The 15,473-nt window shown below is 40.8% G+C and overlaps 1 long non-coding RNA gene across 1 annotated transcript in view; it reads right to left on the reverse strand.

Moving 5' to 3' along the window:
• LOC110257761 (uncharacterized) overlaps positions 1-15,473 on the reverse strand; it is a 602,847-nt gene that overhangs the window by 258,544 nt on the left and 328,830 nt on the right. The window contains exon 6 of the long non-coding RNA XR_014835236.1: positions 2,372-2,465. This is a non-coding gene — a long non-coding RNA (uncharacterized LOC110257761). The remainder of the gene's footprint in view (positions 1-2,371; positions 2,466-15,473) is intronic.

Here is a 15,473-nt window from a genome sequence, read left to right on the forward strand (position 1 = left end):
GCAAAAGCAGATATGGGTGTAATCCATACAGCTGTAACAATATTGACAATGTTTAGTTTTTACTCAGGCCCTGTCCTGTGATCCTGTGAACAGATAGAATTAAAGAAAACTCCCTACCCATTTGTGTTCCAGGAAATAGCTAAATGCAAAGAAACAAAATTCCCTATAGGATTTGACTAAGACTCATGAAAGCTTTTCTTGTTTACCTATGACAAAGCCAAACACAGACCCTCCAAATTTCCATTCTTTGCCCCATAAATGATTAGCCAAACTGTTTTGTCCCCACTGATCAGTCAGAACTAAGTGCTTATAAGTGATCTTTGGTTAAGTTTCTCTCCTTCCCTAGGCCCCTTTATTTGATCTCTCCTAACCAAAATCTGGATTCATTTTTACTTGACAGTTATTACTGCCATGACTTCTATGGAGATTGGGCATCACCTACAGACTCCCAAAAAGCAGCACTTCTGAGTCCTTTGAACTCCTCTCCTGTTTGGCAATTCAACCCTCCTTTGATGAGCTCCACCCCCAAACTAGTGTTCTGGATGTTGCATCTGTTTTAAGGAGTTACTTTGATACTTTAGGGTAAAGAAACTTTCCTCGGCCCTTCTTTTTTTTTAAAAAAAAATTATTATAGTTTATTTACAATATTCTGTCAATTTCTGATGTGTCTTTAGCCCTTCTATGTGGCCTATTCTGGTTTTTCCTCTGCTCTTCAGTTTGGGGAGTGTGTGAGGGAATTTTCTTGGGGAGGTTGGTTTGAGGATTTTCTCTAACTAGGGAATTGCGCAGGAAAATTAATCAAGCAGTACTATTTACTGTTTACTTTAGCATTTAAGATCTTACCTCTGATTTCATTTTCTTTGCTTTGCTTTTTTTTGGGGGGGGGGTCTTTTTGCCTTTTAAGGCCACACCCTCAGCATATGGAAGTTCCCAGGGCAGGGGTCCAATCAGAGCAATAGTCGCTGGCCTATGACACACCCACAGCAACTTGGAATCCGAGCTGCATCTGCAGCCTACACCCCAGCTCATGGCAATGCAAGATCCTTAATCCACTGAGCGAAGTCAGGGATGGAATCCATGTTCTGATGGATGCTAGTTGTGTTTGTTAACCATTGAGCCATGACGGGAACTCCTGATTTCATTTTCTAATCATGATTAACTCTTAGTCAGTTGCCCTCCCTTCTCTCCTACCCATGACTATATGTTTTGCTATTACAGTACTGATTTCATTAAATATCTCTAAATACAGCATGATTTCACTAAGGTTAACTTGGAACTGTACTGAATCTCCGGGGTTCTTGGGAACTCCACAAGTTTGTTCATCTCTGTGGGCAGCCTTGAATCCTGGGAATCCAAAATTCCCTCTAAAAATCTGTTTATTTCTTATGGTATATGGAAGCTGTACAATTACTTTTTAAGTCTAAGCTTACTTAATAAGGCCATTTAGCAATATCAGGCTATCTTATCTGAGGGTATCTGATCTCTGAAGGATCATTGGCCAACCTCAACTGTTGATATCTTACCCACCCCAAACTCAAAGGCACACACATTTTTCTCAATTCCCTTTCCTTCTTCCTCAGCTCCTACAAATCTTTCTCTGTCTCCTTTAGTTCCAGGTTCCAAGTTTCCTTGGTATTATTTGCATTTCCCTGAACCTAACACTACTTTGTCAGCCCTGTCATTTCCTATAGTTATTCAAGACCTTTATCTTGCTCCCCAGTGCTGGGTCCCCAAGAAAAAGAAGCCACAGAACCTCAATTGTCATTCCCCCCACAAAAGCCGTATTTAAACCTTAATGTCAAGCTGACTTGTATGTTATCATAAAGGATATCACTTATTCAGGAAACAACTGAAATGAATTTTCTATTAAATTTAAGTTAGTTTTAGTAGTATATTTTCCAGGGCCTTCTGATCTGTGCCAATTAGTTCAACTTCTCAGAGGACATGAATATATCCCCATAGGGTCCTAGGGTCTTAAGGCCATATGTGTCAAAATTAATGAAGACTTGGAATTAAGCCAAAATATATCCCAAACCTATCACTGAGATAAAGAAACTTGAGAAAAAAATTAGATTCTATTCACACCTAAAAGCAACTAGTCAAAAATTCAGGAGTGCAGAAAGCAAGGAGACGGATTAGTCTCTAACTAAAGACACTATTTGGAAAACATCTGGAAGGATTATTCAGGTCTAATCCTAAATGATCGCATGACATAAACTTTAGTTACCAGTTTTGTTAATAGGCTGTACGCTGAACTGAGAGAACATATTCAAGAATATTGCATTAACAGGCAAAATGCCCTTCTGATATTCATCCTTTATCAAACTACTATGAAGATGGTATAAGACTTAATATATACAACATTACTCACAACTCTCCAATGAAACCATTTGAAGTTAATTATGCGGACTTCAAGCCATCCTCAGCTTTCCTTCAATTTCCCGTAGATCTAAAATCTGTAGATACTGAAAGAAAAATGGACATTAGACTAAATATTAACCAAAACGAAAAGGAATCCAAGTCTTAATGACTCCCTCAAACGGACCTGCTTCTATCTGCTCCCAAATACCCTTGAACACACTGGTATTGAATAATCACCATCAACAGGCAGCCAACCACCTACTAGTAGACACTGGAGCCAGCTATTCCACTCTTAACCTTCAAAATTCCCCACCAAGATCCCTTGGACTACACAAATTATCTTGGTGGTGAAGTTAGATACTTAGAACATGATTCGCACTCTTCTAAACTACTTCCTGTATCTCTTGGACTCCATGGTATTCAACATACATTTTTGTTAATTCCACAATCTCTGTTAATCTGTCAGGCAGATACTTATTTTCTCATTGAAATGTTAATATTCATATTCTTCTGAAGGCCTAACTCCTGAAGCCCTGGAATCCTTCCCACATTAACTCTTTTTTTTTTCTTTTGCTCTTTTAGGGCCACATTCCTGGTATATGGAGGTTCCCAGGCTAGGGGTCTAATTGGAGCTGCAGATGCCGACCTACAACAGAGCCACAGCAATGCCAGATCTGAGCCACATCTGTGACCTACACCACAGCTCATGGCAACACTGGATCCTTAATCCACTGAGTGAGGGCAGGGATCAAACCCTCAATCTCATGGTTCCTAGTCAGATTCGTTTCTGCTGCACCACGACGGGAACTCCCCAATTTAACTCTTAACTCTAATATATTTGATATGTCACCCCAATTTCCTTGTCCTCCTAATACTTACCCAATTCCTTGATAGTCCCTGCATTCAGAATACATTCACTCAGGAGTTCACTTTGTGGCTCAGCAGTTAACGAACCCGACTAGGATCCATGAGGATGTGGGTTTGATTCCTGGCCTCATTCAGTGGGTTCAGGATCCAGGATGGCCATAAGCTGTGGTATAGGTCACAGACATAGCTCTGACCCAGTATTGCTGTGGCTGTGGCATAGGCTAGCAGGTGTATCTCCAATTCAACCTCTAGCATTTAGAAAGCAGAACCCTTGAGTTCCCACTGTGGCGCAGTGGAAACAAATCCGATTAGGAACCATGAGGTTGCAGGTTCAATCCCTGGCCTAACTCAGTGGGTTGGGGATCTGGCATTGCTGTGAGCCATGATGTAGGTCCCAGACAGAGCTCGGATCCTGCATTGTTGTACGCTGGCAGCTGTAGCTCTGATTTAACCCCTAGCCTGGGAACCTCCAAATGCCATGGGTACAGCCCTAAAAAGAAAGAAAGCAGAACCTTTGAAAGTGGAAATAGAAACCCACTATGTCCTTCCATAAACTACTCCAGTATCCTTTAGTGAGATCCTGCTGTGTAGCCCTGGGAACTATGTCTAGTCACTTATGACGGAGCATGATAATATGAGAAAAAAGAATATATACATATATGTGTAACTGGGCCACCATGCTGTACAGTAGAAAATTGACAGAACATTGTAAACCAGCTATAATGGGTAAAAATAAATATCATTATATAAACTAAATAAATTAAGTCTAAAGCAACTGAAGGCTTAAGACCTATTATTTAAGGAATTCCTCATAAAGGACTCCCAGTCCCTACTCTAGCTTCTGCAAAACCCCTATTCTTTCTGTGAAAAAAGCCTAATAAAAAAGGATGAATTAGTTTCAAAACCATGGACCATGAATAAAATAGTAAAAACTTAAATTCTCTTTAGTCCCAAATTTAATAGCCTTCTTACTATTTATTCCCTAATTCTGCTACTTCATTGTTGTTGATTTGTGTTCCAGCTTCTTCGCTATATTCCTCCACCACGATTCTTAAGACTTACATTCACCTTCAAAAATAAACAATGTACTTGGACTATTTTGCCTCAGACGTTTATGGAAGCCTCTACCTATTTTCTTTTATACATCAAATGTGAATTTAAAGGCTTTGCTTTTCCCATGTAATTCAATTCTCATTCAATATGTAGAGGACCTCACTCTGCTCCAGTAGAATTGATAAATCATTGACAGATATTCAATAACTATTATAAGCTCTGCCTTGAAAGGGGCATACGATTTCCACAAACAAAAATACAACACTGTAGTCCTCAGGATCATTATCTTGGGCATGGTATCTTCCCTGATGGAAAAAATCTGTCCACACAATGTACCAAAGCCATTCTCAATTAGCCTTTATTTGAACTGAACAGATATCTTCTGGGCTTGACTGGCTATTGTAGGATGTTAGTTTTTAATTTCTCTACTATAGAATACCTACTATATGATTACAAAAACAGTGTTTTAACCATACAGTATGTCTCAATCTCTGAATAGCATTTTAGTCCTTAAAAATCTCCTTTTCCTCTGCCTCCAGTTTGAGGCTCCCAAATTCTCTGCCTTCTTTTATGTATGTTCATGAGAGAACAGGAAATACTTTAAGCATCTTAGGAACATAATGAAAAACAGAGGCACTTTGGATACTTTGGCCTCATTATAGCTTTGGGCTCACAACGTAATTGATATGTGGGGGTCACACATTCCATGTATACAACGTGGGGTCAATACCACACCATGTTGTCCAAAACTCAGCTGAAAATATATAACATTTCTCTACATCTCCCATTGTCTCTTGTGAGATATTTTTGCTTTCTATTTCTAATATTACTAACCACTCTTTCTCACATTTCTATACAGTACTTTTAAACTTTTAATCCCAAAATCCTTACTCTTATGACTGAAGAGCATCACATAACTACATTGCAGACACTCAAACTTTAAACTTTCCTAACCTGGTCATGCTGAAATTCCTCTTGTAGATGCATATCCCATTTTCTTTGCTAATGGTTCATACCTCTACACATCAGAAGAGTGTTTTCAGGTGGGATTATTCCACTAAAATTTCTAAAACCCTGTAGAATATAAGCTCTGCACAATCCAAAATTTGTGGCTCTTGCAAGAGCTTACACTTTAGCTAAGGATATGAGTGTTAATGTCTACACAGACAGCATATATATTTTTGGAGTAGTACATGACTTTGGTATGCTATTGAAAGCAAAGAGATTTATGATTTTGATAAATAGCTAGAACACCAATTAAAAATAGGAAATATGTGGTCAACCTTATAAAGGTCTCATTATTACCTTACGAGGTGGTTATATATTCAAAATAAATATTCATATGGGAAATAAAGCACTGAGGCAAGAGAAACTCATCAGCTTATAACATAGAAGTTTAAAAATCTGTCCCAATCCCATTACAGTAAGACAAGATACTATTTATTCCACTTACTACCTGATCCTCTAATCAAGGAAATCAAAATATTTTATTATAAGGCTCCTGAGGAATAAAAAGGCAACTGGAAATAAGACGGAGACATTATATCCACTCAGATGAGACTCTGAGACAACCAGAAAACCACTTTAACTCTCCTCATTCTCTCACTCAAAATTTATTCTATGACCTTCACAAAACTACCCATCATGGGAAAAAAAATGACTCCTCCATCAAAATTGGTGGGTAAACTTCACTCCTTACCTAGAGCAAGTGGTACTTTTACCCCTCTGCCCCAAAACCACAACCTTAGCTATAAAGGTAGGACAAGGAAGAGAACTACCTCCAGTGGGACTCTTTCCACTGGAACTTGGATTTTATTCAACTCCTTAAATTTCATAGCTCTGAATATTTCCTTACCATTATTTGCAGGTTCTCTCATTGGCTAGAAGTTTCTGCATGTAAAAAGGTCACTATTACTACTATTGCAATACTTTGGTTGAACAACTTTTCCTCACCTATTTTACTTGCCTTTCCAAGTAAAGAGGGAACTCATTTCACTGGTAAAGTCATCCACGAAATCTGACCTCTTCCTTCATCCCCCAAATTACATTGCATTTACCATCCCCAGTCATCAAAAATGAGTGAGAGACTGAATGCTTCTTATACAGGCTACAGGTGGCTGGGAAACTCTTGTGTGGGCTAAGGGCTGATGTGGCACCTCTTGTGTGATCTACAGGCAGCAGGCACTGGCCTTGGAGGTCATCTTGGAGGCCAGAGGGAGGCATGGCCTGCCACTGTGAGTGAGCTCCACCTGCAGTCCCAGTCACCTCAGGGGTTGGCAAAAAAAATAAGAGGGCATTGCAACCAAGCACCACACATTATTGCTCTCATTTCCCTGGGAATACACCCACCCTGCAGCTGTTACTGCCGAACACTCTGGGCAGCACCCAGATGCTTGATCACTGTCCCTTCCCAAGACCCTACAAATAGGAGCAGCAGGTGCAGCACTTCCTTAGTGGGCTAAGCGGTGGGGGGTGCTTCTGGCATAGTCTGAAGTTTGTGGGGGCAAACCCCCACAGTTATCTCTGACTCCAGAGGTGGGTGTGGCCCACTGCCACTGGGGATCCCTGAACAAGAACAACTTGCCGCCCCAAACACCTCAGAGGGCACCACAAAGAAGGACATTGCAACGGAACACTACCTAATGTTGCTCTCGCTCCCCTGGTGGTACCCAGATGCTTGATCACTGTCCCTTCATAGGAACCTACAACTAGGAGCAGCTGGTGCTTCACCTCTTGTGTGGGCTAAGTGGGACAGGGTGCTCCTTGCATGGTCTGCAGGTGGCAGGTGCAAACCACCACAGTTATTTCCAGAGGTGGGCACGGCCTTCCACCACTAGGGGGTCCATGAACAGGCAGCGCTTGTGGTCCCAAGCACCTCAAGGGTACCACAGAGGAGTGCATTATGTCCGAACACCACCTGTTGTTGCTTTTACAACCCTGGAAACACACAGGCCCTGTTGCTACCACAACTGAATGCTCTGTGCATGCCCACATGCTTGATGTCTGTCACTTCCCAGGATCCTGCAAACAGGAGCAGCCTGTGTTGCTCTTCCTGTGTGGGCTAAGTGAGGAAAGGTGCTTCTTGCGTGGTGGTCTGCAGGTGGAGGGGGCAAACCACCACAGTTATCACTGACTCCAGAGGTGGGCATGGCTCACTAGCACTAGAGGTCCCTGAACAGGCACAACTTGTGGCAACAATCACCTCAGAGGAGGGCACTTCACTAACTAGTGGCCCACGACCTCTAGGGGTCCATGAACAGGCACCATTGTGGCCCCAAGCACCTCAAGGGTACCACAGAGGAGGGCATTATGACCGAACACTACCTATTGTTGCTCTCATTCCCCTGGGAAATCAAACACACTGCTGTTGCTATTGCCAAATGCTCTGGTCACCTTGTGAATCTGCCTAAGCTCATGACCACTTCCCAGGGCCCTGCAACTAGGAGTAGCCTGTGCCACCTTCCTGCAGGTCCTTGCTGCTGTTAAGAGCCCAGCAACCAGGCACTGGCTACTAGTCCTCCCCATTGCCTCCTTCTCTCTGGAAACACACTCAGCACCCTGGGGATAAGAGCCTGCTCACACTAATAAAGAGACAGCAAATACTCAAACTTTCACACCAAAAGTAGTAACCACCCACAAAGTAGAAAGGAGTGCTCTTGCATAGAAGTAGCCCTTCAAGACTATAGTTAGGCTTCCCTAAACTCACAGAAAAAGAAAAACATAAGCAAGATGAAGCAGCTCAGGAACCATTCCCAGCTAAAAGAATAGGAGAATTCACCTGAAACAGCAAACGATAAAACGTCTGCAGTCTAACAGACACTGAGTTCAAAAGGGAGGTAGTGAAAATACTGAAGGAATTAAGGCTGAATATCAAGGAATTAAGAGCAGATATGAAGAGTAATGCAGACTCCTTCAGAAAGGAATTAGAAAATATAAGGGGGAACATAGAAAAATTAGAAATACTTTTGCAGGAGTTCCCATCATGGCCCAGTGGTTAACGAATCTGACTAGGAACCATGAGGTTGCAGGTTCGATCCCTGGCCTCGCTCAGTGGGTTAAGGATCTGGCGTTGCCGTGAGCTGTGGTTTAGGTCGCAGAGATGACTCGGATCCGGAGTTGCTGTGGCTGTGGCGTACGCTGGTGGCTACAGCTCCGATTAGACCCTTAGCCTGGGAACCTCCATATGCCACGAGAACAGCCCAAGAAATGGCAAAACAAAACAAAACAAAACAAAACAAAATACATTTGCAAAGATGCAAACTGAGCTAAAGGCACTAAAGAGCAGAATGAATAATGCGGAGGAATAAATTAGTGATGTGGAAGCTAGAATAATGGAAATCACCCAATCAGGAAAAGCAGACAGAAAACCAAATGAAAAAAACATGAAAGCAATATAGGAGATGTATGGGACAATATGAAATGGGCCAATCTAAACATAATAGGAATTCCAGAAGGAGAAGGAAAAGAAACGGGGATTGAAAATATATTTGAAGAAATTATGACTGAAAATTTTTCAAATCTAAAGGAAAATGATATTAAGATACAGGAAGCAAAAAGGACCCCAAATAAGAAGAACCCAAATAGGACCACACCAAGACCCATTATAATAAAAATGGCAAAAGTTAAAGAGAGGATTCTAAAGGCAGCAAGCAAAAACAAAGTGTTAATTATAAGGGAACCCCCACAAGGCTATCAGGTGATTTCTCTACAGAAACACTACAGGCCAGAAGGGAGTGGCAAGATACATTTAAAATTCTAAAAGGAAAAAAATTGCAACCTAGAATACTCTATCCAGTAAGAATATCATTTAAAATAGAAGGGGAAATAAAGAATTTCTCCAACAAAAAAAAAGTTAAAAGAGTACAGCAATACTAAACACATTCTAAACGAAATAATGAAAGGGCTTCTCTAAATTAAAAGAGAAGTAAGAAGATACAGGATGGAGGAAATCACAATTGGAAAGCAATCACTTAAATAAGCCAGCATACAGATCTGAAAGAGGGGAAAGGAAAAAAAAAAAAACTGATGTAAAAGCAATGATAAACACAAGGAACAGCAAAAGGACAAACACGAAGATGTTAAAAAAAAAAGACTTAAAAATCATAGAATGTGGGGAAGGAAAGTAAGAAAATATAGATTCTTTTTCTTTATTTTAATAATGTGTTTGAGCCTATATGACTATCAGCTAAAGCAAGCAGATACAAGAAGGGGTTAACATACTTTAAAAACAGGGCAACCACAAATCAAAACCAAACATTACATTCAAAAAAACTGAAAAGAAAAGTACACAAGCATAAAAAAAATGGAAAACATCCAACCAAAAAAAAGAAAGGAAGAAAGGAGAAACATAGCATCAACTGGAAAACAAGGTTTTAAGCGGCACTAAATACATAGCTATCAATAATTACCTTAAATGTCAAGGGACTGAATGCTCCAACCAAAAGACACAGAGTGGCAGATTGGATAAAAAAGCAAAAACCTACAATCTCTGTATACAAGAGACTCACTTTAGGGCAAAGCACACATACAGATTGAAAATGAGGGTAAGGGAAAAGATATTTCATGTCAATGGACAAGACAGGAAAGTAGGAGTTGCAATATTCATATCAGACAATATAGACTTTGAAATGAATGCCATAAAAAGACAAAGAAGGACATTATTTAATGGTAAAAGGATCCATTCAAGAAGAGGATATTACAATTGTCAATATATATGCCCCTAATATAGGAGCAGCCAGATACCTACAACAGATACTAACAACATAAAAGCAGAAATTGATGGGAATACAATCATATTAGGAGACTTTAACACCCCACTCACATCAATGGACAGATCCTCTAGACAGAAAATCAATAAGACAAGAGAGATCATAAATGACACAATAGAAAAGTTAGACTTAATTGACATTTTCGGGACATTACATCCAAAAAAATCAGAATATACCTTCTTATCAAGTGCACACTGAACATTCTCAAGGATCAATCACATACTGGGGCACAAAGCTAACCTCAACAATTTTAAGTGTATAGAAATTACTTCAAGTATCTTCAAGTAACTGCAATGGCATTAAACTAGAAATCAACCACATGAAAAGAAGTGAGAAAAAAAACCTACTACATGGAGACTAAACAATATGCTATTAAAAAAAAATCAATGGGTCAATGAGAAAATCAAGAAGGAAATTTAAAAATACCTCGAGACAAATGATAATGAAGACACAACCACTCAAAATCTATGGGATGCCACAAAAGCAGTGCTCAGAGGGAAATTCATAGCAATACAGGCCTTCCTCAAAAAAGAACACCTAGAGATTGAGACAAGATGGTGGAAGAGTAGGGGGACACGCTCACCATCTCCCACAAACACAACAACAACAACAAAAAACATCTACAGGATAAATGACTCGCACAGAACAGCAACCAATCACTGGCAGAAGAACCTAAACTCCAATAACGGCAAGAAGTTCATGACATTACTAGGTAAAACAAGAGAAAAGAGGAGAGTGAGAGAAGGTGAATCTGAGCTGGACGGGTGCTCCCGAAAGGGAACTGTGGAGGAGAAAGGGATCCTGCACCCTGGAAAGTCACCTACTCCACAGAAACATCAACCAAACCAGAGGAATCTCCAGATGCAGAGAAGAGTGTAGCAGTAAGTCGGAGTTCTGAAAAGCAGAGTTAGAACCAAACAGATCCTCTGAACTACGGGCACAGTCACCAAAACTTGAGATGCCTGGGTGGGGGCTGGGCACCAAGACCTCAGCTCCAGAGGTTAGTCCCCAGGAAAGGAGTGGGGGGAGTGGGGCAGAGCGGAGACTCCTTGGGAGGTCTAAAAACCAGTCTGTCAAGTCTGACGGGGCAGAGAATGCCTGAGAGACTAGAAAGCAGAGTGGCAGAAGGAGGGAGCAATATGCTAAGGGTGAGGAAGTGGAAAACCACATCAGAGGGAACCTGGGAGAAGAGCCAGGTCTGCGCCAGTGTTGGGGAGGGGAGAGAAGAAGGGGTGGGTACCCATAGAATCTTCCCCATGCCACAGCGAGTTTACTGGCCTGCTAGCTATCAGAAAGCTGTGCATCCCTTCCCCCGGCTCCTGCCACCCCTTACGCACATGCCGGACCTATGGCTGCCTGCCATCCGGGAGGGCTGGCCTCAACAATTGCCTGAAGCCTACCACCACAGGGGCAGTCCCTGCCATGGCCTGCTTGCCCTTTGGAGGGGCTACACCCCCACAGAGCAGCACCAAACACCGCCAGCCCCAAGGAAAAGGCCTGCAGCCCAGAAAAGCTAACAAGCTTGGCCGGGTGGTGAAAAGATCTGCCTAATTCTCGGACAGTCCTTCCAAGTCGGGCTGCCTGGGGGAAGAGTCTGTTGGGTTCGCAGTGGCCCAGCTAGCCCCTCCAGCCCTTGGGGGGGTGCTGCACTCACACGGAAGAGCTGCACAGGACCACCAGCTCCCTACAGGAGCCCCCTGCAGCCCTGAAAAGCAACAACAAGCTTGGCCGGGCCATGAATAGATCTGCCTAATTCTTGGAAAGTCCTTCTGAGTTGGGCTGCCCTAGGGAAGAGCCTCTTAGGTTCTCAGTGACCCAGAGAGCTGCTCCAGCCCATGGGGGGTGCTGCACTCCTGTGGAACAGCTGCCCAGCACCACCAGCTCCTTGCAAGAGCTCCAGAGCCCAAAAATACCAGAGCAAGCTCTGTCTGGCCAAGTGAAATCTGCTACCATTGTGGTGTGGACCTCCCAGTCCTGTATGCCCTCAGGAAGTCCTCCTTTACTTCAAAAAGACCCTGTTAGCCCCACCAACACTCCAGAAAAGCCATGCTGCCTCAAAAAAGACTTACCAACAACGCCAGCCCTCAGGAAAGATAACACAGCAATGACAAGGCAAGCACTGCCTGCTCACGGAGAGTACAACTCCCTCAGGAAAAAGACAACAACAAGCAAGATGAAGAAGCTGAGAAGCCACCCCCAGCCAAACCAACAGGAGAACTCACCCAAAACAGTCAACAATGAAACAGATCTCTGCAGTCTGACAGACCTGGAGTTCAAAAGAGAAATAGTGAAAATACTGAAGGAATTAAGAGAAGATATGAACAGTAATGCAGATACCCTCAGAAAGGAACTAGAAAAGATAAGGAGGAGCCAAGAAAAACTAGAAAATTCATTTGCAGAGATACAAACTGAACTAAGGGAAGTAAAAACCAGAATGAATAATGCAGAAGAACGAATCAGTGATGTGGAAGATAGAATAATGGAAATCACCCAATCAGGTCAGCAGACAGAAAAGCAAATCAAAAAACAGGAAAGCAATATAAGAGACCTATGGGATAATATAAAGCGGGCCAATCTATGCATAATAGAAATTCCAGAAGGAGTAGAAAAAATAAGGGAATGGAAAATATATCTGAAGAAATTATTGCTGGAAACTTCCCAAATCTAAAGGATACTGGATTCAAGATACAAGAAGCACAGAGGGCCCCAAACAAACTGAACCCAAATAGACCCACACCAAGACACATCATAATAAAAATGGCAAAAGTTAGTGATAATGAGAGGATCCTAAAGGCAGCAAGAGAAAAGCAGAATGTTACCTACAAGGGAACCCCCATAAGGTTATCAGCTGATTTCTCTACAGAAACACTACAGGCCAGGAGGGAATGGCAAGAGATATTTAAAGTGCTCAAAGGAAAAAATATGCAACCTAGAATACTCTATCCAGCAAGAACATCATTTAAAATTGAAGGAGAAATAAAAATTTTTTCCAACAAAGAAAAGCTAAAAGAATACAGCAATACACAACCCAGGCTAAAAGAAATACTGAAAGGGCTTCTCTAAACCAAAAAGAAAGGAAGGAAAGAAAGGGAGGAAAAAGAAAAAAAAAAGAAGAGGAAGAACTAGGACTGAGGAAACCACAATCAGAGAGCAGTCACTCAAATAAGCCATCATGAACAAGTTTCAAAAAAATAAAAGAAAAAAAAGAGTCATCAAAATCATAAAATGTGGGCAAAGGATGTTAGGAAATAAATAGACACTTTGTTTGTATGTTTCTCTTCTTAATTTTAATATAGTAATGAAGTGTTTGAACCTACAGGACCATCAGGCTAAAATTATAGGAAGGGGTTAGCATAGTTAAAAAACAGGGCAACCACAAGCCAAAACCAATCATTTCATTTGCAAAAAATGAAGAAAAAAACAAAAAAACTCTTAAGCAGATAATAACCGGAGACCATCCAACCAAAAAAAAAAAAGAAAAACAAAAAGAAAGGAAGAATGGAGAACCATAGAATCAACTGGAACACGAGATTCAAAATGGCAATAAATAATCATCTATCAATTATCACCTTAAATGTCAATGGACTGAATGCCCCAATCAAAAGACACAGAATGGCTGAGTGGATAAAAAGGCAAAAACCTTCAATATGCTGCCTACAAGAAACTCACCTCAGGACAAAGGATACATATAGATTGAAAGTGAAAGGGTGGGAAAAAATATTTCATGCCAATAGACATGACAGAAAAGCAGGAGTTGCAACACTCATATCAGACAAAATAGACTTTAAAACAAAAGGCATAAAGAAAGACAAAGAAGGACACTATCTAATGATTAAGGGATCCATCCAAGGAGAGGATGTTACTATCGTCAACATATATGCCCCAAACATAGGAGCACCCAGATACATACAACAAATATTAACAGACATAAAGGGAGAAATTGATGGGGATACAATCATGGCAGGAGACTTTAATACCCCACTCACACCAATGGACAGATCCTCTAGACAGAAAACCAATAAAGCAATAGAGATCCTAAAGGAAACAATAGAAAAGTTAGACTTAATTGATATCTTCAGGACACTACATCCAAAAAAATCAGAATGCACATTCTTCCCAAATGCTCATGGAACATTCTCAAGAATCGACCACATATTGGGACACAAGCTAACCTCAACAAATTTAGGAGCATAGAAATTATCTCAAGTATCTTCTCTGACAACAATGCCATGAAATTAGAAATCAACCATGGGAAAAGGAAAGAGAAAAAACCTACTACATGGAGACTAAACATCATGCTACTAAAAAACCAATGGGTCAATGAGGAAATCAAGAAGGAAATTAAAAACTACCTTGAGACAAATGATAATGAAGACACAACCTCTCAAAATCTATGGGATGCTGCGAAAGCAGTGCTCAGAGGGAAATTTATAGCAATACAGGCTTTTCTCAAAAAAGAAGAAAGATCCCAAATTGAAAACTTAACCCTCCACCTAAACGAATTAGAAAAAGGAGAACAAACAAGACCTAAAGTCAGCAGAAGGAAGGAAATTATAAAAATCAAAGAAGAAATCAATAAAATAGAGATTCAAAAAACAATAGAGAAAATTAATGAAACTGAGAGCTGGTTCTTTCAAAAGGTAAACAAAATTGACAAACCCCTGGCCAGACTCACTAAAAAGAGGAGAGAAAGAACCCAAATCACCAAAATTAGAAATGAAAAAGGAGAAATCACAACGGATACAGCAGAAATACAAAAAAACCATAAGAGAATACTATGAACAACTATATGGCAACAAGTTTGACAATCTGGAAGAAATGGACAATTTTCTAGAATATTACAGCCTGCCAAATCTGAATCCAGAAGAAACAGACAACCTGAACAGACACATCACTAGAAATGAAATTGAAGATGTCATAAAAATATTCCTTACAAATAAAAGTCCAGGACCAGATGGCTTCACAGGTGAATTTTATCAAACATATAAAGAGGAATTGGTGCCCATCCTCCTTAAACTCTTTCAAAAGGTTGAAGAAGAAGGAATCCTCCCAAAGACATTCTATGATGCCACCATCACCCTCATTCCAAAACCAGACAGAGATACCACCAAAAAAGAAAACTATCAGCCAATATCATTGATGAATATAGATGCAAAAATTCTCAACAAAATCTTAGCCAACCGAATCCAACAACATATCAAAAAAATTATACAACATGACCAGGTAGGGTTCATCCCAGGTTCACAAGGATGGTTCTATATATGCAAATGACTCAACGCCATATATCACACTAACAAAAAAAAAACCTCAAAACCACATGAACATCTCAATAGATACAGAAAAAACATTTGACAAAGTCCAATGTCCATTCATGAACAAGACCCTCGCCAAAGTGGGTATAGAGGGAACATTCCTGAACATAAT

Source organism: Sus scrofa, chromosome X (genome assembly GCF_054392235.1).
Source record: "Sus scrofa isolate SSC_HxYL_T2T_F1_AM1 chromosome X, Sscrofa_HxYL_maternal_Yorkshire_Landrace_v2.0, whole genome shotgun sequence".
Lineage (NCBI taxonomy): Eukaryota > Metazoa > Chordata > Mammalia > Artiodactyla > Suidae > Sus > Sus scrofa.